A 26641-nucleotide genomic window follows, 5' to 3' on the forward strand; every position below is an offset into this window, starting at 1 on the left:
AAGGACTGTGACTGACCCAGAGTCATCCAGGTGGCTTTGTGCTTAAGGCAGAACTCACCATTTTCTGGTTTCTAGACTGGTTTCTAGACTGCCTTGAGGTAGGTAGGTAGGTAGCATGATTCTCTTGAGTTAAGAATCACATAAGTAATACTTTGCACTGGTTCCCATATAATACTATCGTGTTTTTGACTAAAACATTGTGGCCTCATTCACAAACAAAACAAAATATAATGTGTGAGTTTCTATTTAATGCTAAGCCAAAAACACAAATTATGTTTTAGCCTTAGTGTGAAACAGGGCATTATCTATGATGAGGGATCAACTTCTAGAATGTAATGAAACTTACTTTCTGATTATCTTAATTGAATTACTTCTACAGTATAAGCACACCACACCTGGGAAGAATCTCATCCCCCCATTTAAATAAGGCAATTGGATTAATGTGGAAGGGGAACTACTCAGAATGGCAATATTAATGAGTACATTGACTAGATATATTTCAGTATGCATGTACAAAATGCAAATATACAGCCTAAAGTCTTCATGTCAAAGTTGAACATCAAGGTTTGATATTCCTTGAATACACCTGAGATTATATCCTTCTGGAAACTGCTACACAAATCAAGCAGAAACTTAGAACTGATCTAAGGGGATTATAAAATGCTTAACAAGGGCTCCTGGTATACCTTCATTACACTGACCATTTCCCCATCCTAAGTAAACTGGATAGGATTAAGTAAATTATTCCTGTAATTTTTTTCTGAATATACAAGGTAGACTGTGATGGTTCTCTTTAGGTAATGAAAGAGTTAAAGCATCAACAGAAATAACCCAAATGTATTTCTGTGACAGTGGTGTACTTATGCTACAATAGGCAATAGCTCAGAGAATTTCATGTGATTTGGGGGGATATGGAAGAAATTGGAATGAACTGAATTTTCAGAATTAAGCTTTCCTTAGCCATGAACTTCCTATAGTAGCAAAATATATGTATAATACCATTATTCTCTTTAGTTCCTTTGAGCAGCAGTGATTGCTGAGAGTCAATGTTGCATCACTTACACAAAAGTTGGTATTCCAGGTTGTAGGAAACCTTAAGATTGGCAAAAAAGATTTTTTTTTATTACTTGGAGGACTATGATGTTAACCAAAGAATTAAAAACCCTATCCAAACAAGATTAGAGAAAGCAAATTTAAATAGTTAAGCTTCTTGAGCTAGGTGATGATGTAGCATTTCAGATATTGCTGAATTACAGTTCCTAGCACCCTACACAATTGAACCTGATATCTGGGACTATTCAAAGTTGAAATTCAAGTGTATCCATAGAGCTACAACCTGCCTGATCTTGAATTCTTCCAAGCAAATGGTGAAAAGAAAATCATCTGAAATTGGCATATGAATGCCCAGGCCGCAACTGGGGGCGGGGGGGGGAGCAGGGCATGTGCTCCAGGCGCTGCACTGGGGGGAGCCAAAATGAGCACTGGGAGTGCACCAAAATGGGCACGGAATCCATGTTTGCCCCGGGTGACACAGACCCTAGTTGCAGGCCTGATGAATGCAATGTAACACACAAGCGGTTTTCCAAATCACCCAAAAAGAATCAGAAAGTCAGTAGCCTACAACTTTCAAATAATCAACATTGAACTTTATTCTCTCTGGTTAAGTAGGATATTCTCAAGAAACTTTCCCAGATGGCAAACTGAATGCATCTACAATTTATCAGTTTCAGTACTGACATCAGCCAAGGCTAGTTATCATCATTGTTTTCCCTGCTCACCTCTAGTTCCAAATTACTCATGTCAGCATTTGAAAGCTAGTGAGTGAGAGAGAGATTAGAGGAGGCACATTTGCAAGGGAAGCTAATATTTCTGATTTCTGTTACTGAGAAACCATGTAGCAAAACTGAAGCAATAAAAACTTAGCAAGGCAAGCCTGTGTATCTTTTATAGACTGATGAACTGCATCCTGCCCTTCAGCTGTTTACTATTGTCTGAAGTGACAAAGGGATTTTTTAAAAAGAAAGTCATCAGTTTTGCAGGCAAGCCCAAGCAGATCATCATACAGGAATGTGAGCTTTTTTTTTTATTTGAGGCCCACACCAGGTTCTTTGCGATCAGGCCATATACCAAAACTGAACACCTCTTTCTGGCATGTGTTGTGTCAGGGGTTTTAAAGGGTGAAATATGTGCCTTCAGCCTTGTAGGCATCCTACAAGACACTCTACAAGCCTTAAGGGTCCCCTTACAATTCCCTAACTCTTTCTCCAAAGTGAAAATGTTTAGTATCATCCTTTACTCAAGATTCTTGTGGGCTGTATGTAGCTTCCAAGTTGGATTTTTTACACCCCTGCTGTAATACTTGGCTGGAGTTGTAGAGGGCCTCCTCAAAGAAGGAGGGACAACTAAAGGGGGAGGGAGCATTAGACTAAGATGGTGGGCACAATCATGCAGGTGAAACCCCGCCCCACTTGTATACATGGTCACATCTGCCATCCTGGCCCCTGGCTTCAACCATCGTGGACAAAGAAGTAAAGGACTGAGGTTTGTATCAGCATACATCTCTTTTCACTAATTGGCAGAATAAGAATATTTTAAAATCCCTATTTAATTGTTAGTGTATGAATCTCTTCCTCTGTCTTCCATTCCTAGGTTGTCTTTACCATTTTAAAGCACAACAATGTTCAGAATAGAAAGTAAGAACATGGGACAAATTTATTGAAAAAGAGTAACATAAATGGAAATATAGGAGAAAAAGTGTGGGACCCAGGTCAAGAGAGAACAGATAACATTAAATGTGTAAAAAAAGATGAAAACTGTTGGCCTAGCATCAACAACTGATCAATTATATGCTATCAAGTCAGTGGGGACAAAGATAGATTTTCTCCAAGATGATCTCTCCCAAACCCAGTCCTTCAGGGCTTCTACCAGTGGATTCATCATCATGGTAATTCAGTCTGTCCTCCTTACTGCTGGTTGTCTTCTCCTTCTCTCTCCCCTTCCAAGTGTTAAGATAATGGTCTCTTTTAATTTTACATTGTGTATTTGGCTGCATTTACATTCCACCTTTTCTGTGGGAGCTTATTCTGGTATCTAGGATACTGCTTTATTCTTTTCCCCAATTCATCATTACATCAACTCTTTGAAGTAAGTTTGAGGTAACAGTTGTGACTGACTCAAAGTCAGATGGAGAATAAGGAACTGTACCAGAGACTTCTAGTCCTACTTTACATTTAACCACTACTTAGAAACTTAGATAATGATTCTTCATTAAGAGTCTGATATGCAAACAAACTCATGTTTTCTGTATTCTGGCCATGCCTGAATGACAAGGTTTACCAGGTCCTGTAATTGGCTGTGAGAATGATCTTGGGAGACAGGAAGAAGATCCACAGCCTAGACAACCATCATGCAAAAGATATTTCAGCCTATGGAAGGAAAGGGGGCAATGGAAGTATCTCAGAAGGGACCCTCCTTATTTTTCTGGAAAGTAAAAGTAAAAGAGGAGAGAAATTCTTTTAGACTTGCAATATTTTATTGAATTGCTTTTGTGGCATGCCTTATATCTCCATGTCCCATGGAAATTCTATGAAAGCAAAGTTAAGCAAATCAAATAGTATCAACAATGTACAAGGAAAAAATTAAGAACACAAGAAAGGCTGCTAGCTAGCATATCTCCCAGCTTAATTGTTTTGCTATTGCCTTTTTCTCCCTCCTGTACAACCAAAAAGAGTTTAATAAGGCTGTCAAGTACTGTGCATGACAGACCCATAATTTAAATACCATAGGTACTGCAGGTCAGAACTGAAGATCACATAAATGGAAGTATGGAGTGCTTTCCCTCCACCTGCCTCTGTAGTTCCTTGTTATTTATTTTTCTGACTGCTGCCTTCAACCAAAAAAAGCAAACAGTTTCAGACTGTCAAACAGTGCATTGTAGTCTCCAAATCTCATAATCAGAAATATAAAAACATTCCATCAATATGACAAAGTGATATGGAAAAATCCTAAATTAGCTTCAAAACCAATTCCACTTGGACTAAGGTCTGGTGATAAGTTTTTCATCAGACTATGATCCATACAGCCAGTTGAATTAGGCAGGCTGGATTTCACATGGTGTATTTTGTGTTGTTTTCAACCCTCTACTAATATATATTTGAATATGGGTCAGTACTGAGGTCAAATGTAGTCCAGGAAAGGGTTATAATGCATGCTTGAACTCTTTAACAGCATCTGAAAATTCCTATTGTTTCACATAAATTATCTACATTACTAATGCCCATAAAGCCTCCAAGAATCACCTCAGGGGACCTAATTAAGTCCAGTTTTCTTAAACTTTACAAAAATCTGATCAATTAACATACATATATTCCAATTACACAAGTATGATAATGGAGTGTTATATGGGTAACATGAAAACACTCCTGTATGCACAATCACCACATTTCACAAACTTGTGAGGAGTAGAAATAAAACAATTATATATACCATTATAGCATAAGCCACTATGGAACTAAAATGACTTCCCAAAACTGGATTAGTATGTTTTGTGCCAAAGGATTCCTCTAAATGGGGTGGGGGCAGAGGAGGAAATCAACTCTGTCAGTCAACCACAAAGTTCTAACTGGAGATGGGACAGTTTTTATAGTATATGAAAGGGTCTACATTGCCTTCCATACTATATTTGATTATATTAAAGAAAATGAATAACCTTGAATTGCAAAAACAGATGCTTTTTTGTTTGCTTTCTCATGAAAAAAAATTTCATGTTACGTAAAATTGGTCTTTTGAAATTTTTCACTAAATTTATGGCCAAAGAAATTAGTAGATGGTTTCTCAGATTTTTTTTTCTTTTCCCCAGGGAATTCCATTTCCATTTCCCCAGGGGAAAAAAAAAATCATCTGTTCCTCAACAGTAATTGAAAAGCACAGGCAGGAAAGGTTCTACCATGATCCCCTCCGCCCCACCAGGGATTTATTGGAGAACTAGAAAGCCAAAGGAGCTGCAGACAGCAGGAGAAAGGACTTTGGAAGTTAGATCAATCACATGCACACTTGGCTTCATTAAGTGCAAGAATATCACTCTTCCTCTGAAATAATTTTTAAAACAAATCCTCTCTCATTAAACTGAATGAGACCAGAAAATATGCAGGACATTTTCCAAATCACCTTAAATCAGCAGAAAAGTATGCTGGCATATTTTGTCTTAGCCTGATGGATAAAATCCAATTTTTCCCCAGTAATGTCACTGATGAATTGTGCTGTGCTTACAGATTTAATGAACAACAAGTTAAGGAAAGCAAATGATAGATTTCCCTGGCTTTGTTTTCTCTCACTGAATGACACCTGCCAATGGGAAAGAAAAAAAAAATGTTTTCCACAACACTTGGTAGGGAAGGGGTTTGCTAATGTTGGTATAGGTCTTCATAGATAGTTCAGATAGTTTCAAGGTATTCAAGTGACAGTTCACCACTGCAAAGATTTGTCTGTCTGTCTGTCTGTCTGTCTGTCTATCCATCTATCTATCTATCTATCTCTACATCCATCCATCCATCCATCTATCCATCCATCATATATCTATCTCCATATCCTGTCACTCAGGATATTTTTGAACATAGTTCTGGCACTTTTCTGAAAATAAATGAAAAATGAAGTAGGAAGTAAGAAGAAGGAGGAGCTGCAAAGAGCATTAGTAGCATTAGGGACACAGCCTGCATCTTCCTCCTAGTCTACAACTTGTCACTCAGGTTAACAGGTACAGGGTGACATTAGAAGGAGTAATCAGTAAGGGTTGCAATGGAATGACGTGCTGGCAGTGATAGGCCATGGTTGGCAACAGCTGGGAATAACTGGCAGAGTAGTAAAATGGTGTAGATAAAAGCCAGAGTAATAAAAACTGCAAATATTATGGCCATGTGAGATGCTTTGTCAGAAAACCTGGGCACACGTTGTGCACTTATACTGCAGCTCTCTTTCCCAGTCTTCTGTGCAGCACAGGACTAGTGGTCCCTCAAGAGAGCAGTAGATACGTTTTAAATCTCTAAAGAGTGCTGATTTTGAGTATACAAAGGGGCAATGGTTAGGCACTATGTGGGCAGGTGTATCTGTAGAATCCAAATGTTTGGTGCCTCCCACAGCCCAATCCAAAACGGTCATGGAAGTCATTGACTGGAGCAGAGAGGGTTTGTCTTCAGCAGCCTCAGTTGACCAATAAGAGCTGGGAAGGCCCTAGTCCCTAACTTGGTCATCAACCACATTATTGAAGAAATGGGGTCAATTGAGTCCATGGCCAAAACTGTGCTGGGACAAGAGGAAAAGCATTACATTTAAATTGGGAAATTAAATATAACTTAAAGTTGCTTCCACACTGGGCTTGAGATGAAACAAAGACAATATCATGAAAAATGGATACTGGAACATATTTGTGATGTAGTTAAAGAGGTGCTTGGATGAGCCATACAAGTAACACAAGATAAAAGGCAAAAGAATCTGGTGTGGTCCATTTGACCCCAGTATCTTAAAAAAAAACATTTTTTTTCCATTTTTGTTTTCAATCAGCCTAAAAGGAATTCAGAAAAGAATTGATGCTTATGAAATGCCACACAACAATTTATACATTTGAGAACTATATGAAATATGAGTTATAGATCACTGAAACAATATTTGTAGCAAGGTAGGGCAGGAGAATCCTTTTCATTAACTAATATGCCATGAAATTGAAACCATTCCATTTCAAGAAAGACAATAGATCTGAGTAAATTTACTGAGTTTACTAAATTTATAGAGAGTTGAGTTTGGGAGAGAGATATAGCTGGGATGGCCAGAAGGTTGTTCCTCCCTCCCCCTCCCCTTTTTCCTACAATCATAAAACTGAAAACTACTTGTTAAAGAATGTTCTTTTTTACTTTAGGCTTTTATGCATCTGTGTGAATAGGAAAAAAAAATACTCCTCATCTAAGAAGATGTCCTTTCTAGGGCTTTCATGTCTCTCATATTTTGATAAAAAGATATTCTATTTTATTTTTCATTTTTCATTGCAGACCAGTTTTGATGAATCAACAAAAATGATGTTATAATAGCTAGATACAGCTGTTATTAATGATAAATTAATAGGTCCACTTCAGATAATAGGAGTCAGGAGATACAGTTTATTAATGAAATATTATTTCAATATTATACACAGACTTCAAGGAATACAATGTACAAAAATAGGTGTTTTGTTTTCCCCTGGAGGGGGGATAACTTGGTACTTTTAAAACCAAGCAAATAAAATAAAAGATAGACATCCATTTAGAAGCAAATGACAGAAAGTACAGGGTAAATGCACTATAATAATTTTCAGCATGGTTGGTAGATAACTCTGTGGTTTATCTATTATAGCAAATGAGAAATGTTGAAGTATAAAATTCCTGAGAAATAGCTTAGGCAAAACTCCAGGAACTGTAGTTCAGCAGATTTTAATGAGTTGTAAAACAGAACCCCCGCTGTAATTAATTTGTAGTTAAGACTCCTTTTACACAGCAATCTGTTTTGTCACTTACAAATAAATTTTCTATAACATAGAAAAAGTCAAGAATTAGACAAATTTTATAAAAGATTTGCAAAAAAAAATAAAAATAAAGTCATATTATTAAAATGGTATTTATTTATTCATTCTTCAAATTTCTATCACCACCCATCTCCCCCAAAAAGGGGAGTTATGAAATGTTAAATCAAGTTGTAGCTGATTCCTGGTGCCTGTATGGTTAAAAACTCTTCAAGTTGTCCTGTCTCTCACTGTATTACACAATTCTTACAGGTGCATTCCTGCAGCTTCAGTTCTCTACCAGTTTCATGCACTGTTAGCTTCTTGTTTATCTTAAATTCTTCTAATTTTCTAGTAGACATGATCTTTGTTTTCTTGATGTTTGAAAAAAGCTGTCATTTCACTCTCGTGTTTTACATTAGGAACAATCATTCTTAGCGCTTCTTCTTCTTGCAGTCAAGGCAGTGTCTTCTGCAAATTTCAGGATACTGACATTCTTTCCATGGATTTTGACACCAGCTTTCAGTTCTTCCAGATCAGTGGCATGCATAATGCATTCACAGTGTAGACTGAACAGGGATAGTAAAAGAATGCAGCCCTGTCTGACTCCTTTTTCTGATGTTAAACCATTTGCTATTATCAAATTCTATGCATACTGTAGCTTCCTGAGTATTATAAAGATATGGCACACTCATGTGGAATGGTAAATACTTAGGTTCAGTCATAGTTAAAATATCATAACTGGGAGTCTGTTATAGGTTGAAGATGTATGCAGGTATGCTAAGTAATATGAATTTTAAACATTGGAAGTTTGCAACTTTGCAACACTCCTTGTGTTTCAAATTGGAAGCTAGGATGGCATTTCTTTGAAGATACTGAAACATGCTGAGAATAAAGTTTGAAATTAGATTCCCTACTGGTAAGGAAGATAATTGGGCAGTTTTTCTTTGGATTAACATGCCTAAATAATATGGAAGCACAATAAACTCAGTACGATTTGGATTAATTTCTGCAATAAAAGTACACACTTTGCTTAGGCAATCTCTACGTAGTCCATCTGTTTTGGATATGAGTAAGATAACTTGCTCAACCTCTTTTGGGGGCATAAACACATGCTAAGCTTTGGGAGGATTACTTTTAGATATGCAAAACAAAATCTGCTGCAGTTTTCATGGAAGTTGACTTGTGAATTCTATTGAGGTGGAACAGAGATGAAGCCAGGGGTGTCTGCCACATGGCAGACATATCATTGCAAAGCCTCACCCTCTTTGTACATCATGGACTGCAGGCCCTCTTGCAGTTCTGAACACTCCCTATCCCTCCCATAATATCTCTGGCCACAGAGCCAGTTACAGTGATGACATTTACATTTAAAAATCAAAACAAACTTTAAAAAAAATGTCCTGGCATCTCTTCTAGGATGGACTGAAACCTTGCTTGTATACTTGCCTATTGTATATACCTTCTTCCCATTCACCACTTCTGGTTTAGTGCATGGTGGTCTTTCCCCCACACTCAGTCCACATGTTCTTTCTTTCTACAGCCATACTGCTCTGTATGTTAGAAAGTGTTGAATGAATGAATGAATGAATGAATGAATGAATATATATATATATATATATATATATATATATATATATATATATACACACACACACACACACACACACACACACTACTTGTACATGGATGAGACTATCTATCTATCTATCTATCTATCTATCTATCTATCTATCTATCTATTGCTTGTCTCATCCATGGACAAGTAAAACTCGTACATGGACAAGACAACAAACAAACAAGAGTGGAACTACCATCAGCCACCACCTCTACATGGATGACATCAAGCTGTATGCTAAGAGTGAATGAGAGATCAATTCACTGATCCACCTGACAGGGATCTACAATGAAGTCATTGATCTTCCTTCCATGTCTGCTGCTGCCTCAGGCATTCTCTCAATAGCTCATCTTTAGGGGCCATCTTACTGATGTACTCCTGGATGCTCTGGGTCTCATCCAGGACAGTGGCTTGGACACTAACCAGAGGTATACCAGAGGTATACTAGCAGGTTTAACCTAAATGTGTGTGTCTGTGTGTAATTTTCTCCATCCCACCAAGCTTCCCTTAGAATATAGCACCAAATAAGGGTTACAATAACAATGAGGGTTTGAGCTGCTGCTGAAAAGTATGTTTATGGACATTCTGAATCCTCAAACACTATAGTGGTTCCACTATAGTGGAGATATAATGTATATGGTATCATGAGTATATTAGGTGTAACATGTGAAGATATATTATATACAGAACTGGGAAATAGAGAATTGCCATTTTCATCAACAACCCATTTGGGCCTAAAATCCAAATCTCTAATTTCTCAGCACAGGTTTCTCATTACTTGATTCAGATGGAAAGAAGGATGAGCATTCCAAAGTTTGTCATGCTTAGCAAGACAATGCAATACATAAGGCCCCAGCACATTATTTTTGAACAATGGTCTTTGGACCATGACTTAAAATGACCAAATTTATACCTCTCTTAGATTTTCACCACTGGATATTTTAAACAAATATATTCCACAAACAGCTATCAAAATGTTAGCAGATGATCCAAATGCAGTGAAGCTGAATAGAGTCATCTGTGATTTACTTGCAAGACGCAAAAGATTCATTAATCTGTAATGCATAATTTAACAACAATCTTTTTTGCACAGGCCAGCAAATGCAGTAATTAATGAGGAAAATGGAAAGCATGTTGGGGAGAAGTTAAAATAGACCACACTAACTTAAGCTAAAAGTTATGAAAGCCCCTTGTTTTTAAGATATGTTGCTGGTGAATAGCAATTTCTGTCTACTGAGTGCCATTTTCCTAACATATTTATTCTCTTAAATGTTTCAGCAGATACTTGTTCTTGGAGACTAATAATTTGACATCAGGACCACTAAATGTGATTTGATAATCAAGTGCAACTTTATTTAAACTACATACATGCACACAGACTTATATATCAGATAAAGAGTAATAATTGGCAACACAGTCATGCAAATAGTTTCCTAGCTGTAATGTCAATACAATTGGGGGGAGGGGGATCATTATTGCTAATGAAAGAGTAAGCAGAATTTATAACTTTCCCCTATTCTTAAAAGCAGTAAATTTCTGGTCTAGCACCTATAAATCTAACCATAGCAACCATTTATTCATTGTCAAGAGATTTAAATCTTTCCCAATCACTTAGGTTTTAAAAGTAAGTTTTCATCCAAGAATAGTTTTTAAATGGGTCAGCCTTATTGGAGTGCTGAAACCTGAGTTGAATTTGAACTTATTGCGTTGGCATGGCCAGCATCAAGTCTAAGATCATTTCTGCACTGGTGACTTACATCGTCTTCATAGCATCAGACAGCCATTGAAATGATATAAAGCCTGACCACATTACTGTCATTTTGGCATAATGATTTTTGGACAACTCTAGAAAATACTATAAATAACTAGTGCAGAAATGACCTCACCCTCCATTAGCACAAGAGAGGCAAAGTTAAAAGTTTGTGGTTGTTCACATTAAATAAGTGGGGAGCTGAGAAAGTTCATTGAACCCAAAGAAATGTTAGTTTTTCCTCCCAGATATGCAGATAGTCTTGCAACTCTGATATGCAGATTGGTGATAAAATTAATTAGCTGGCTATTCATGCCAATGTCAGAAATCTCATTGCACTACTCAATGGCCAAATATTTGCAATGTCTATAATGAAACTGCAAAATTCTGTATCACCCTTAGCAATCCCAGAAGCAGGGGTGGGGGGATGAATCTGAGAAGTGCTTTGCAAAGGTATTAAAGGTTTTGCAGCCACCTGATTCAACTGATGCATCCAAGTGGATTTCTATTCACAAAATTGCTTTGATGGACACTCCAGTCAAAACTTCAACACACTCCTTCAATATGTCTGAATAGCTTGAGTAAATAGTAGGAGATCAGGTTTTGGAGTATTTTAAGTAGGATGTTGTGCCTAATGTATTATAGATAGTTTGGACAATTACTTTATTCTTTTATTATAGACCTTGCTGGTTGACTCTTACAGGAGTCACAGTATAATCCAATTCAGGTAGTCCTTGCTTAACAACCATTCATTTAGTGATGGTTCAGACTAATGACAGTGCTAAAAAAACAAACTTGTGATCGGTCTTCACATTTACGACCATTGCAGTGACCCCATGGTCACATGATCATGATTTGGGTGCTTGGCAACCAGTTCGCATTTATGATCATCACAGCATCCTGTGGTCATGTGATCACTGTAATGGTTGCCTAATCCCAAATACTCAGTCTCACAAGCTCGGGCTTAAAGATAACTGATTTATTAAAGGAATAGTATGCAAATACAGAGAAAGCTGAGAATGAGCAAAAGCGCACCAAATACAAACTTAAAAGCTTTGCCTGTGAGCCAGTCCCGCCCCAATCACCCGTCAGTGTGCACCCCCTCCCAGGTGCTAGGAGCCGTTAGACGTGCCTGGGAAAGTAACCTTGAACAGGAGCGCAAACCCAAACACACATTCCAGTGCTGTTAAACAACAGAAGGCGGAGGGTGCATGAACACGGGAAAGAAGTTGACATGTGAAACGTTACAATGTTAACAGAACATTGGAATGGGATACCATTTTCAACCTTCCTGGCCAGCTTCTGGCAAGCAAAATCAATGGGGAACCATGTGATTTGCTTAATGACCACATAGTTTGTTTAATGCCCATGGTGATTTGCTTAATGACTGCCACAAAAAAGGTCATTAAATTGGCTTGGATTCACTTAAAGACTGCTTCACTTAGCAACCAAAATTCTGGTCCCAATTATGGTTATTAAGCAAGGACTACCTATACATCTGGAAACCATCATGCTACTTACTCCTCTGATACTGATTCAGCATGTATTTCTTTTCATAAGCTATATTGTGGACCTTTGGTTTAGCATGTTGTGTAAATTCATCATAGATTAATGTGTCATGTGAAATAATAATAATAATAACAATAATAGTGCATCCTTTCTTCTAATCACAGACCAGTATATCAGGTAACATAAAACTGTGGAAACTGCAACCAGTAACTATATCACTCTAGACTATAAAGTTTAAAGAATTAAGATTATTACTGTAAATGTAATTAAGTATTAATGCAAAGACTATATAAAACAGAGAATATGAAACATAAAAACCTCAGATGTTCTAAATATTAATAGATGTGTAAGATAACAACTAAAAAAACTGCTGAGCAGTAGCAAACTAAGCTGTAAATGTAGAAAAGAACAAATAATGAACAAATAAAAGGTTAGTATTACTAGCACAAAACTATGAATATGACTCAGAATGTATTAGAGATCATTACTAATATTAATGCTAAGACTATAACATGTGATACAATGAAGATGGATAGAAATGAAAATTAAATCCTAGATGACTTAGGTAATGGTACCTAGACATAAAGGTATTGGTATGGTTATATTTTCCCTGTGATCTACCAATTTATCATCAATTGCTGGCTTTTATTGGTGGTGAATTCCTAGCACAAAGCATTTTTATATCTTACAGAAGTATTATAGTTTAATATATGTATGTATGTATGTATGTATGTTTGACTTGTATAATCAGGAAACCTTTCCAAAAGTGGGGAGATAGGAATATTTTGAACACTGAAGGAGAACATGTTCAATAGACTCAACTTCTTCAGACTTGCAAGACATAAATATTTAAGGTATGGGATCGTCATATATTTTTCACTCCAAAAAAATAAAAGGGAAGGCATTGAACTGTGGAAGAGTAAAGGCCCTTCTATGTTTGGATACTTCAAATTGCTAAGACGTGCCACAGCTGCTATTGTATATCTGTGCCTAATTTCACTGCTAGGAATAGCTTCTAAGGAGACTAGAATCCATCCATCAGGTATGGAGGGCTACAACTAGAAGTGGAAGAAAAAAGAAGAACAAACCAAAAAGTTTAGCTAGCAGTTTAGTGCAGGCATCCATACTGTAACCTCCATTTTCATCAGACTAGCTTCTTGCATTTGTGATATAGCAGGGGACCTAAAATTTCAGATGGGAGCCAGTTATGTGTCAAAGTGTTAGTGCTTGTGCTTTCAGCAATTTGTCAGCAGCAGGTATATAATCATCCCCTTTTATTTGCAAGACTGCAAGGATGGCAGATGAACTCTTATGAGCACCTTGAATACTTCAATGCAATTTATGAAAAGTCACCCCCAAATATTTCTGTAAGATTCTTGGGCTCCTGGCAAAAGTCATGAATTTGGTATTTTGATCATTTTCAGTATACTGTATCCTTCTTGTAGGATTGCATATAGGCCCCTCTGAAATCTGTGCGAGTCCTAGATAACATAACCACATTATCTGTATGTAATGGTAACCTCTCTCTGTTTAGCAGTGTGAGAGTAAAATGTGTTAAGCAACTTACCAAGCCATTTATGTAAAAAATTAAGCAATCATTGGACTACAGCCCTGTTTAATTCTGTTGAACAATACAAATTAGAAGTAGTGGAAGAGGTTTAATGTTTCATAATTCTCTATTAAATACTGGAATAGTAGATCAACTTTCCCTGAAACCAGCCTGATTCTCTCTCAGAAGATTCTCCTGTTCTTGCCACTAGCCAACCCCTCAGTTTTTGCCCTCTGTCTCTCTGTCCCGTGCTTTCTCTCTCATCTATTTGTGTGTGTGTATTCAAGTCAGTGTTGATTGCTGTCGAGTACCTGGACAAGTCCCTGCAATTTTCTTGGCAAGGTTTTGCAGAAGTGGTTTGCCATTGCCTCCTTCCTTGGGCTGAGAAAGAGTGACAAGACCAAAGTCCCCCAGGTAGCTTTGTGCCAAAAGCAGGACTAGAACTCATGGTATCCTGATTTCTAACCTGGTGGTTTATTTGGGAAGGGTTACACCCAGGCAAACAGTGAAAAGATGCAGCTTCTTCAGATCTTCAATAGAGATGTCCTTCGTGAAAGTGTGCTTCACAGACCCCCATAAAGCATTATGCTTCCACCAAGTTCCATCTATCTATAGTAATTGTGGAGGAACAAATTAAACAGGTGCACAATCTCTTCTTAGAGGTATACCTGATGGAGTTCCACTTTAACACATACAATGCACATATAGTATGTATGTATGTTTGCATGTATGTGGGTGAATGAGTGTACATATAGTAGACCCAAAGTCAATATACGTTAGGAAATAAATAGACCCAAAGTCAATATACATTAGGAATAAATCATTCAGTATCTGTAAAAAGTTATTGTGGACAGATAGTACATCTGTTAAATTTTGGCAGTAGATGTAATATTAATTAAATATTGTGCCACTGTGAGAAGACATGCTAATTTATTGCAGTATTTGCAAGTGTTTACATCTACTAAAAGTAAGAATGAGAATTGCAGAGTAATATAGAATAACAAAAATATAATTCAGAATGTGCTTTCTAGTTTAAGAATGAGAAAGCTAGTTTGGTCTACAGTAGTGCTTAAGGTGCTGGGCTAGAAACCAGGAGTCTGTGAGTTCTACTCCTGCCTTAGGCATGAAAGCTGGCTGGGCGACCTTGGGCCAGTCACTTTATCTCAGCCCAACTCAGTGCAATGTAGACTAGCCTTCTCGTGGTAGTAGGCAATGGGCAATGTGACTTGTCATGGCTAAATAGTCCACACATCTGGCTGCTGGACCTCACAAGGATTTTCCAGCAAGGAAAAAAGCAGCATGAACACTGAACTGCTATGCCATATGATTAAAAAAAAAGTGTTATTCAACAAGTTTCAGGATTATATATCACCATTCATGTTCTTTAATGATTGGAAGAAAGGGGAAAAAAACAACAACTCACACCTATTTCCCCTGACTGTCACATGCAAATGGGGTGATAATTTCTCTACCCAACAGTGACAATTGTAGTTCATCCCATCTTGACATAACTTTTTAAACTTCATTCCATGTCTTAACATTGTTATTTCAAAATAGCATACAGTTCATACTTGTCATAATTATACCCAATAATTTTACCTTCTTCTCAACCTTAAAACCCTTTTTATTCATCAATTCTGTTTGATCTTATATTTTCATATTTTTGTTAACATCTTTGTCTTCTGCTTGTTAAACCTGAAACCTGCTAATGACCCAAATTATTTTAATTTACTCATTAAAAGTTCAATTCCCATTAAACAGTCTGCCAAAATCAAAACAAAACCATCTGCAAACACTCTTAACTTGTATGACTTTTTTTTTAATCTTTATGCCCATGTTCTTCTCATCTTGTTTTATATCTCTATTTTATATTTCAAGAACTATAATAAACAAAAAAGGAGACAGTGGACAACCTTGTCTTGTACCTTTTTGTATCTCACACATTTTGGTTAAACCTCCATTAATGATTATTTATCCTATCTGTGAAATAAATCAATTTCACCCATTTTATAAAATTATCTCCAAAATCCGTATCTTCCAAAACCTTAAACAAGAAAATGGTTGTGCTGTAGCGGGTTGAGTGTTCAGGGACTTTTTGATAAAGTTGCGTTTTGTTGGAAGATGCTGTATTAGGTGGTCTGTTTCCTTTTTCTGGTGCTCTGGGTTGCTGCAGTGCATTTGTACTTGTCTGAATAATGTTCTTACACAGTGCCTCTTGTGGAAGGTTGGGTTGTTCCTTTGGTAATGGAGCACTTGGTTCTCGTGGGCTGTTTTTCAATAGACTTGAGTTTCTTATTTGCCGTTGGTTCCTCTGCTGATGGGGATATCCAGGAAGGGTGGTGTGTTGTTGTTTTCTTCTTCCCTTGTGAATTTTATTCCTTTGAAGATGAAGATGAATTTCATTCCTTTGAATATGTTGTTGATTGTTTCTGGAGGCACTGTAGACTCCAGAGGCACTATGCAAAGGATAACACTCCAGAGGCACTATGAAAAGGATAACACTGCCATGCATCAAAAACATCTTAGAAGCAACCAACAGTCTATTACAACCTCACAGCATCACTGTAGCAGACAAACCAACTAAAGCCCCTCAAAACATTTCAAGTAAACCAAAAGACCCAGGAGCCCAAGAAGGGGGGGGGGAGAGGAGTTATCTACAACATACAGTGTAAGGGCTGTAACAGCCATTATGTAGGACAGCCAGGCAGAAGACTAGCAGAGCACATCCACAAACACCAACTAGCAGTCAGAAGACATGATGAAAACTGCTTAATCTCAAACACATGGACAGACTCAACCATACTTTCAACTGGGAAACTGTGAGCAACATAGACTAAGCTATATCCAAAAAAACCACAAAAACCTAGGGAATTCCTTGAAGCTTGGCATTCAGCCAAATCAGCCATCGATAGACCCATAGAGATAAACCACATTTACACACCATTCAAAAGAGATAATAAAAAAGCTAGGAAGTAACCAGAACACATCCTCTCCATCAGCCAACACCCAGATAAGCAAGGATTAACATCAGACAAACAATCAAGCAGAAAACCAATACTCTAATCAAGGAACTACCAAGGAGAAAAACACACCCCACTGACACTGGCAAGGCAAGCTACTGTATATAAACAGAAAATAAACCTCACACTCACTAGCACTGATGGTATTACCTAGTTGGGTAATGAAACATCTGCAAGCAAACAACCAAGCTCATAGAGCACCGAGGACACCACAGTTCAACCCTGAGCTACATCTGTTTCTTTTCTTTGTGTCTTAAGTCCACAACAAAGGGATAATATTCAGAAGAGGCTCAGACTAACACTCCTGATTGAGAAGAGTATAATAAGGGGTAATTGGGTACAGCACAATTAGACATGTGAGGTTCTGTTATTATAGCCAATGGCACACTGGGGTTATTTGGAAGGAGAATTGAGAGGTTAAACTAGCTAGTTAGCTTTCTAGAGACTTCCTATGCTTGTTCTTAGACCTGACTTTATAAAACTTCCATGTCTTGATTTCAAAGTAATAAGGGCTTAGAGCAGCCTTTCTCAAGCTTTTGACCCCAGGGAACCCTTGAAATATTTTTCAGGGCTTGGGGAACCCCTGCACATTCAGGGTCAAATATAGGCAAGAAGTTACACAATTATTATATTTGTTTCATATTCAGAAATTGTATATGCATTAAGAGTGTTCTTAAACTAAAAATAAAGAATGAAACTTACCTCTTTAATGTGAAGTTGCCCAAATTTGAAATAATGTTTTAAATAAATTATGATCTCCCAGGGAACCCCTAGTGACTTCTCATGGAACCCTAGGGTTCCATTGAATCCTGGTTGAGAAACCCTGGCTTAGAGACAGCCTATGGACTCTCCAGATCTTTAAAATTATGATGTATATGTCTCATTATTAACATAAACATTTGAAATCATTTTCTTTCCTTAATAAACCATCCTAGTCCCTTAATGTAAAATAGATACCTTGGCTTTGAAATTTTATTGTACTTAATTTTGTACATCTTATGTTTTAAAGTATTTCTTCTCCCAGTTTTCCTTCTAGTTAGAGTAGGATAGGATAAGTATCCTTCACACTTGATGTTTTGCAAGATGCATCTTGCCATTATGTCTACAAAATAGACCACCAAAATTGGTATTTTAAATTAATGCAGCTTTTCAGATACAAGACTAGGTATAACACAAATGAACAGAAATGAGCAGTTGCCAATAGGTTGGCCTATTATTTGTACTTCACTTTGTGGTCACATTTCACAGGAGTAGGAACATCTATCAGAATTTGGGAAAGGCATTAGTTGTTTGCTTTGGCAGGGACAATGCCTCGGAAACTTGGCTTTACTCAGCAAAATGGGAGACCATCCTAAAATAGCAAAGCTATAGATGGGACTGGAAGAGGCAACAGCAAACAATGTCTATATTGTGGTCAAAGAAAATTACAGGGATTGTTCAGATAGTCCAGGAGCTGAGATTGATTAAATAGATCCTTGACTTTTTTGGCTTGCCTGTTTGTAATGCCACTTGGTTTTCTCTTTCTCACTGATTATAGGTATTTCAGCCATTGAACAGTTAAAAAACTACCAAGATAAATATAGCTAATGCATGATAGCTGGTATGTGGTAACTTACAATAAAGACTTTCCTGCATAAAGACCACCTGCTGGAGGCCAGAATTGGGAATAGCGAGAGGGATCTTATTCTCCTTCTAAACACAGGAAGAGGCTTTAGAGTTGGTGTTACTCATGCCATCATGAAATGCAATGTTTATTTATGGTTAATTATAAATTATTATGTAGACTTTCAGTTTCAGTTCCAAAAATGTGCTCCAGATAAGAGATGTGAACATAACACTCATCAGAACTCTGGTCACAAAAGTGGGGTGAGGGAAACAGCACTGCATAAAGGAGGGGAAAAAAAAAAAAGATAATCTTAGCTTCTGAAATTCATGCTCTTCAAAGAATATGACCTGATGATCCTGTTCATTATTTTTTATTTTTTTAATGCACAGTGTGAAGTCCAATCAGTCAAAGGACAAAGGGAATAGATGCATCCACTTTTTATTGCATATGCATATGAATGCTAGAAATTACAGATGAGGACGAGCTAGTGAGGCTGCTTAAATTTGGGATGGGGGGAAGGGGTTGAAAGGGGAATTTGCAGATAGAAATGCCAGCAATTTGTAATAAGAATTTGAATGCTCACCTGCTGGACAAGGACTAATTTAAACAGCTCCAGGCTTGATTTGCAACTTGCATTTCACAATCCTGTTTCAATATATTTATGATTTATTCCAGATTCTTGGCATGCACACCTCATAAAATATAGAAGACTGTCTAGCATACAGCCAAGCTATATCCAGAATGAATTAGTTAATAGGTACACTTCAGCAAAGCTATTTTGATTCATATAGGTGAAGAACCATATTTCAAATTTACTAAATTCTTTAACATACATGGTTCAGAAGGCCTCAAAGAGTATATACAATTTTCATCTAATGAAACAAAATATTGCAGTGTGGCATACTTTTCTTGTGTCATTTTGTTCTCAGTAGCAAAGGCACACACAGGCAGAGCATCAGAAATAATGTAAATTATGATCATGCATAAATCAGAATGCCCTTAGCCTTCAGATTTCCCCTATCTCTGTGTTCCCAAATCCATGTTTTGGTTTAAGAAAATGATCTAGAATTTATCTAAAATGGATATGTTAAGACAAAGTACCCTTAGAAATGCATTCTTTGGGGAATAACACACATGGATAACCCCACACATATGTGCAAGTGTGTCATGTACATAAATTTCTGAGGGTAGACAGGAATCTTCAGGAATAATTTTAGCTAGAGTTTGGCAATGCTAGATTTACCAAGTGAGAAAGCTGGCATTCTATAGGATTCCCTCTCCCTCATTTTATGAATATCTTTTTTTATCTTCTTTTTATACAGCCTCAATTTAATTTATGTAACAACACAACAAAAAACAAACAAAAAAAACCTTGCAGAAACAGATCATAACTAATTTACAAATAACATATATAAATTTGAGGTGGATTACAGTCTGTCATAACCACTCTTTCTTCAAATACTCCACTTCTACATTGTATTTTTGTGAGTGTTTTAATTGCATACTTACAGTGCCCAGCTAAAGTTGCCCTAAGCATGTATATTCATTTTTTCCCATTCATCTTTGTTACCTGCCTTCCCATTTCTATTCTGGCCCTGTTTCCCCCAATTAATTAGTTATACCTTACGTCCCTTCCTGTTTTCTTCTTTGTCCTGATGTATTCTGCAAAACTCTAAGTATACCAACGGTATATACTGTACATAATGAAGACTGTTCAGTACTTAGTATGTTAATAGTGCAATCCTATGTAATGATTGCCTATTGTAGAACACCATCAGACTCATGAGCAGGATCACAAAGATATCTGATTTATTAAAGAATAGTATGCAGGATCACAAAGAAAGCTGAGAATGAAAAAAAGCACGCCAAATGCAAACTAAAAAACCCTCAGTACAAATGAGATCCCTCCCCCCATAGAATCTTCCCAGGCTCACAATCCCAGGTGCTCCTAACAGCTTCTGATGATTTGCAGGAAAAGTCCTTGAACAAAGCACATAACTCAAACACATTACATTGAAATGAACATAGATACAGAGCTTGGCACAAGGTTTCACAGCAGCTCCCTCCCAAACAGAAATGCACGTCAGCGCCATGACATGTGAAACATTACAATGTACAGTGCACATTGAAACAGTGAACATGACATACTGCCCCCCCAAAAGAAAGAAAACACTAAGCAGCAGGCTTTAAAGGGTAAGCCAAGTGGAAACAGTTTACTAAATCAGGAGCATTAACGTGGCGAGCAGGCACCCATTCAGGATGAGGAAAGTGTTTCCATCGGACCAGATACTGGAGGGTGCCTTGAAGCTTGTGAGAATCAGCGACCTCCTGGACTTCACAGTGCTGTTGGCCATCAATCATGATCGGGGCAGGAGGAGGAGGTTGGGGATGCCAGCGGGAAGAGTGGTGGACAGGCTTGAGCAGGCTGCAATGGAAAACAGGGTGCAAGCATTTCAAATTGTGAGGCAGGTCCAACTTAACAGTAACTGGATTGATAAGACCAACAATAGGGAAAGGACCAATGAACTTGGGAGCAAGTTTTTCAGAGGGTTGTGGGGACTTGATGAATTTGGTGGATAGATATACTTGATCCCCAATTTTGAAATCGTGTTGCAAAGACCGACGTTTATCAGATTGGAACTTGTAAGCAGCCTGGGCATCAGCCAAAGCCTGTTGAATCACCGGCCAGGAATCAGCAAGCTTAACAGCCCAGTCAGAGGCAGAACAGGATTGGGGAGGGGGTTGTGGCAGCTCAGGGATGGGAACAAAATTGTGACCAGAAACCACACGAAAAGGGGTTTGCCCGGTACTCTGATGGACAACATTGTTGTAAGCCACTTCAGCAAAAGGCAGCAAGTCCACCCAATTGTCCTGATGGTAGTTAATATATGCTCTGAGGAATTGTTCAAGGGTGGAGTTCAAAATCTCAGTAGATCCGTCAGTCTCAGGATGGGACGAGGCGGACAGCACCTGTTTGGTGCCAATCAATTTTAAAAATGATTTCCAAAACTGGGAAGTAAATTGTGTCCTGTGCTCGCTGACCAAATGGGAGGGGCTACCATGGAGATGGTAGACGTGAATGAGAAATAGGTGGGCCAATTGCGGGGCCAACGGGATGGACGCACATGGAATGAAATGGGCTTGTTTAGAGAAAAAATCTTTTACAACCCAAATGAGAGTTTTTCTCTGACTGGGAGGTATGTCCACAATAAAATCCATATAAATCTCATCCCAGGGACAGGATGGGCTAGCCACTGGCTGTAGAAGCCCCTGTGGTTTCCCTTCTTTTCACTTTGACATGACACAAACAGGACAGGAAGCAACATAGTCCTTTACGTCACACCTTAAAGTTAGCCACCAAAATTGACGGCAAACCAAACACAAGGTTTTGACAAAACCAAAGTGTCCAGCAAGTTTGTCATCATGGGAATGCTGCAAAACATCAGCTCTTAAAGTTTCAGGCACATAAAGGCAGTGTTCCACCCATGCCAGACCGTTTTCAAAAGAAACATTGTCTCTATTAGCTAGCAACCAAGTGTCAGATTTCAGTTCCTGGAGAAAGTCCTTCTGTAACTGACAAGGAACTTGCACTTTCCGCTTCCCAGACTGGGCAGTGGGAGGGGTTGCCTGCGCACGGGTCTGGCTCCGAGTGATGGCAACCAAGCCCAGTTGTGATTCAGTGAGAACAGACCCAACTAGATCTGCCACGTGGTCAAGGTCCTGAGCTAAACGTGACAAAGCATCGGCCAGAAAGTTTTTCTTTCCCGGAATAAATTTTGACTGGAAGTTAAAGCAACTGAAATATTGAGCTCAGTGAATTTGTTTAGGACTGAGACGCCGGGGGGTGCAGAGGGCTTCCAAATTCCTGTGATCAGTCCAAACCTCGAAAGGGCATTTAGCGCCTTCCAGGAGGTGACGCCAGGCTTCCAAAGCGGCTTTTACAGCAAAAGCCTCTTTTTCCCAAACATGCCACTGGCATTCAGTTTCAGAAAATTTTCTGGACAAATAAGCACAGGGTTTTAAGTGATTTTCAGAATCTCTCTGTAACAATAAAGCCCCAACTGAGGAGTCAGAAGCATCAACTTGGACCACAAAGGGGCGTTCAGGACCGGGGTGCTGTAAAATAGGCTCAGCAGTGAAGAGGGTTTTTAACTTCTCGAATGCTGCCTAGCATTCAGGCGTCCAATTCAGCACTGTCCCAGGGTTTTTTACTTTGTGTGTCTCCCCGAAACCCTTGGTATGGAGTAAATCAGTAAGGGGCAAAGCAATCTCAGTGAACCCCTGGATAAATTGCCGACAGTAATTACTGAACCCGAGGAAACTTTGCGATTGCCTCCGGATTTGGGGACATTCCCAACTTAAAATTGCCTGAATTTTTGCCAGGTCCATTTCAATTCCCTTGTCAGATACCCTATAGCCTAGATAGTTAAGATGAGTCTTGTGAAACTCACATTTGGAAAGCTTGGCATAAAGCTTGGCACCTCTAAGCTTACTTAACACCTGTTTGAGAAGTCTTTCGTGTTCCTCCTCGGTTTCAGTGTAAATGAGCACATCGTGAAATTAAATCAGGACCCCTTTAAACAAATGATCATGTAATACTTCATTAATCAATTGCATGAAAACTCCGGGTGCCCCTGCTAACCTAAAAGGGAGGACTTTGTACTGAAATGAACCCAGTGGACAATTAAAAGCGGTTTTCCACTCATCTCCAGCTTGTATGCGGATGCGGAAATAGGCTTCATGAAGATCGAGCTTGGAGAAAATCTTGCCCTTAGACAAGTGAGCTAACATATCCTTCATGAGTGGCAGAGGGTATTTGTTGCAAATTGAGATGGAATTTAACCCCCGATGGTCCGTACAGAGTCGAAGTGTGCCATCTTTCTTTTCCCGGAAGAGCACAGGGGCCCCAACTGGGGAATTTGCAGGTTCAATAAACCCCCTTGACAGATTTTTGTCAATGAAGTCCTGTAATGCCACAAGCTCCTTCTGAGTCATTAGATAAATTTTTGGCTTGGGCAATTGAGTGTTGGAAACCAACTCTATTGCACAGTCAGTTTTCTGATGGGCGGGTAGCTGATCTGCTTCCATTTCCCCAAAGACGTCTGCAAAGTCTTGGTATCGATTGGGCAAGCCTTCTAAACATGCCAAACTAGGGCGTGGCATGGCAATTGTAGCCCTTCCAACCCCCGCACTTGAAGCTCTCTCTCTGGTAGGGGCTTGGTAAAACCCATCCTTAAAAGTCAGAGTTCTGTGTTCCCAATTTATATGTGGGCTTCAATAGGTCAACCAGGGAATCCCCAGAATGACCAAGGGCTTGCCAACAGGTGCCACTACAAATTTCAAAGTCTCATGGTGGCTGCCCATTTGCATTGCGACAGTTCCAGTGAAATGGGATGCCCCCCCCACCCCGCCATTGAACCATCCAACTGTGTAAATATCAAAGGCTGCTGGAGGGGGAAGCTAGGCACATCCAAAGCAGCAACGAGGTCAGATAAATCAGACACCTGGAACACCCAGAGTCAAGTAAAGCCCAGACCTCTGTAGTCTTTGTGCGGGAGCCCAATTTCACTTTTACTGCTAAAGTGGGACAGTCAGCACTCACCATAGCATCCTCGCGCCCATCCTTCTCCACCTGCCTGCAGGCGCTCTTCATGGCAGGTGGCTGGAATTTCCCGCCGGCTCCTTAGAGTCATTTTCAGCCTCTCCCGAGAAGTAGAATACTTCCTCAGCATTGGCTGCCCCCTTGGCTGCTGTCATCTGCCGCGAGGGGGGCAGCGGTTTGGCTGGAAGCTTGCCCACTTGATGTCCAGCCTTGGCTTTTGGGCAATCAGCTGCTCGATGCCCTTCCTTTCTGCATCATAGACACTGACCCCTCACATAGCACCGATCTCTCTCCTCTTCCCAGGCTCTATAGCCTGGCCAGGCAGCAGTTGCAGCACTTCGGGGTCCCCTCATGGTGGCTGGCTGTTTTTCAGGTAGTTTGGTTTCCATGAAGGTATGCTGGGCATGCTCAGCCTTACTGGCCAGACAGATCCATTCATACAATGTCTCTGGGTCGTCTCTACACAACGCCCACCCCAGGACGTCCTGGTTGAGTCCGTCTTTAAACCGTTCTATTAAGGTTGACTGAGACCAGTTGGGGATTTTCCCAGCTAAAGCCTTAAACTCCCGGGCATACTCAGCTCTAGATAGTTGGCCCTGGGTAAGATCCTTCAGCGCCTTTTTAACTCTTGCCTTGGCTAGAGGAACCTCAAAATGCAGCTTTAATGCCCACATGAAGTCCTCAAAATACTCAAGCTCAAGGGAGTCAGCCTCACTTAATTGAACATATCAGTCAGCCGCTTGTCCCTTCAACTTGGTGGCAATGGCAGTTATTTTAGCCTCTTCGGAAGGGAAGTATGCTCCAAACTGCCTCATGTAACTTTTAGCATTAGTGAGAAAGAAAGATTACTTGGTTGGATCCCCATCAAACTTGACAGAAGTCTTTCACCCCCACTCCTGTTGGAGCTGAATCAGCAGCTGCTTGAGTGGTTGGGCCCCAGGTTACAGAAGTTCTCCCTCCTTGGGGTGAGTACACCGGTGGTCGAACTCTGCGGGGTGGAGATTCATCCCGGAGCCGTCTCCAGCCCTGCTCCACCAGCGGTCCGGGTGGGGGGATGATTGCGTGGAGCTGGAGTCTCCTTCGCGCCTCGGCTGCCCCCCCCCCCATGATAGGGACAAGTTTCTTAATATGTACTCCATTGATTCTATTTGGGCCTCCACCACTCTTAGCCTTTCAGGGGTTTGAGATTCCTCCCTCCCTCGCGTGTTTGGCTGTCTCCCTATTGATACCGTGGTAGATTCTATGGTTGGGGTCAGCGGGAACCGAAACTTCCAGGATGCCTGGGACGTCCCTAGCTGGGGTTCTCCCATTCCATCCCAGGTGATCAATTCTGTGGGCAAATCGCTGGTTGCTGGTTGCTCTGGTTCTCTTCCATTGTCAGATTCCTCCACCTCAGGGCTGGAACTCGAATTCTGCTGGAAACCTGAAGGTTCTGGGGTGAGGCTCAGTTCTCCGCTCTTGATCATTGACTCGGGCATCAAGCCAGTCTGTTCCTCAAATCCCCCAGTCATGAGCTTGGACTCGGCCATCGTTAACTTTTTTCCCTCACAAGAAACTAGTCTTGGTAGGAGCTAACAGTACAACTTTGGTGATTCTCAGCTTTGTGTAATGAATGCCTAGTCTAAAACACTCTCAGACTCATGAGCAGGATCACAAAGATACCTGATTTATTAAAGAATAGTATGCAGGATCACAAAGAAAGCTGAGAATGAAAAAAGCATGCCAAATGCAAACTAAAAACCCTGGGTACAAATGAGATCCCTCTCCCCATAGAATCTTCCCAAGTTCACAATCCCAGCTGCTCCTAATGGCTTCTGATTGTCTGCAGGAAAAGTACCTTATGTGCCTTGAACAAAGCACATAACCCAAACACATTACATTGAAATGAACATAGATACAGAGCTTGGCACAAGGTTTCACAGCAGCTCCCTCCCAAACAGAAATGCGCATCAGCGCCATGGCATGTGAAACATTACGATTGACAGTGCAGATTGAAACAGTGAACATGACATCCTATAGATGTTGATCTGTCAGTAGGCTTCACTAAATACAGTGGGGCTTACTTTCTACTACAGCACAGACATAAAAGTTGTAAAAGATCTATGTATTATATTTCTATGTGTTGTAAAAAATCTATGTATTGTATTACTGGTTCCCCAGAAATGTAATTTGATCTGAGCAATAGGCAAGATTAATAAGGTCTATAATTAAAGGTAAGAACAGATTGAACAAAGCAATGGCAACTACCATGGTTATTTTTCTATTTACAACCAGGAGATGTAAGGGTTGAATGGAGCATGAGCTTTTCGGGTTGAGGGTACAGGTAGTCCTTGTTTATGCAGGAAAGTCTTTATCATAAGTTATCACATACCAGCAAGCATGCATTAGCTATATTTGCCTTGGTAGCTATCTTATTTAACTGTTCAATGACTGAAATATCCACAAGCAATGAGGAAAGAGAAACT

Source organism: Candoia aspera, chromosome 5 (assembly GCF_035149785.1).
Source record: "Candoia aspera isolate rCanAsp1 chromosome 5, rCanAsp1.hap2, whole genome shotgun sequence".
Taxonomy (NCBI): domain Eukaryota; kingdom Metazoa; phylum Chordata; class Lepidosauria; order Squamata; family Boidae; genus Candoia; species Candoia aspera.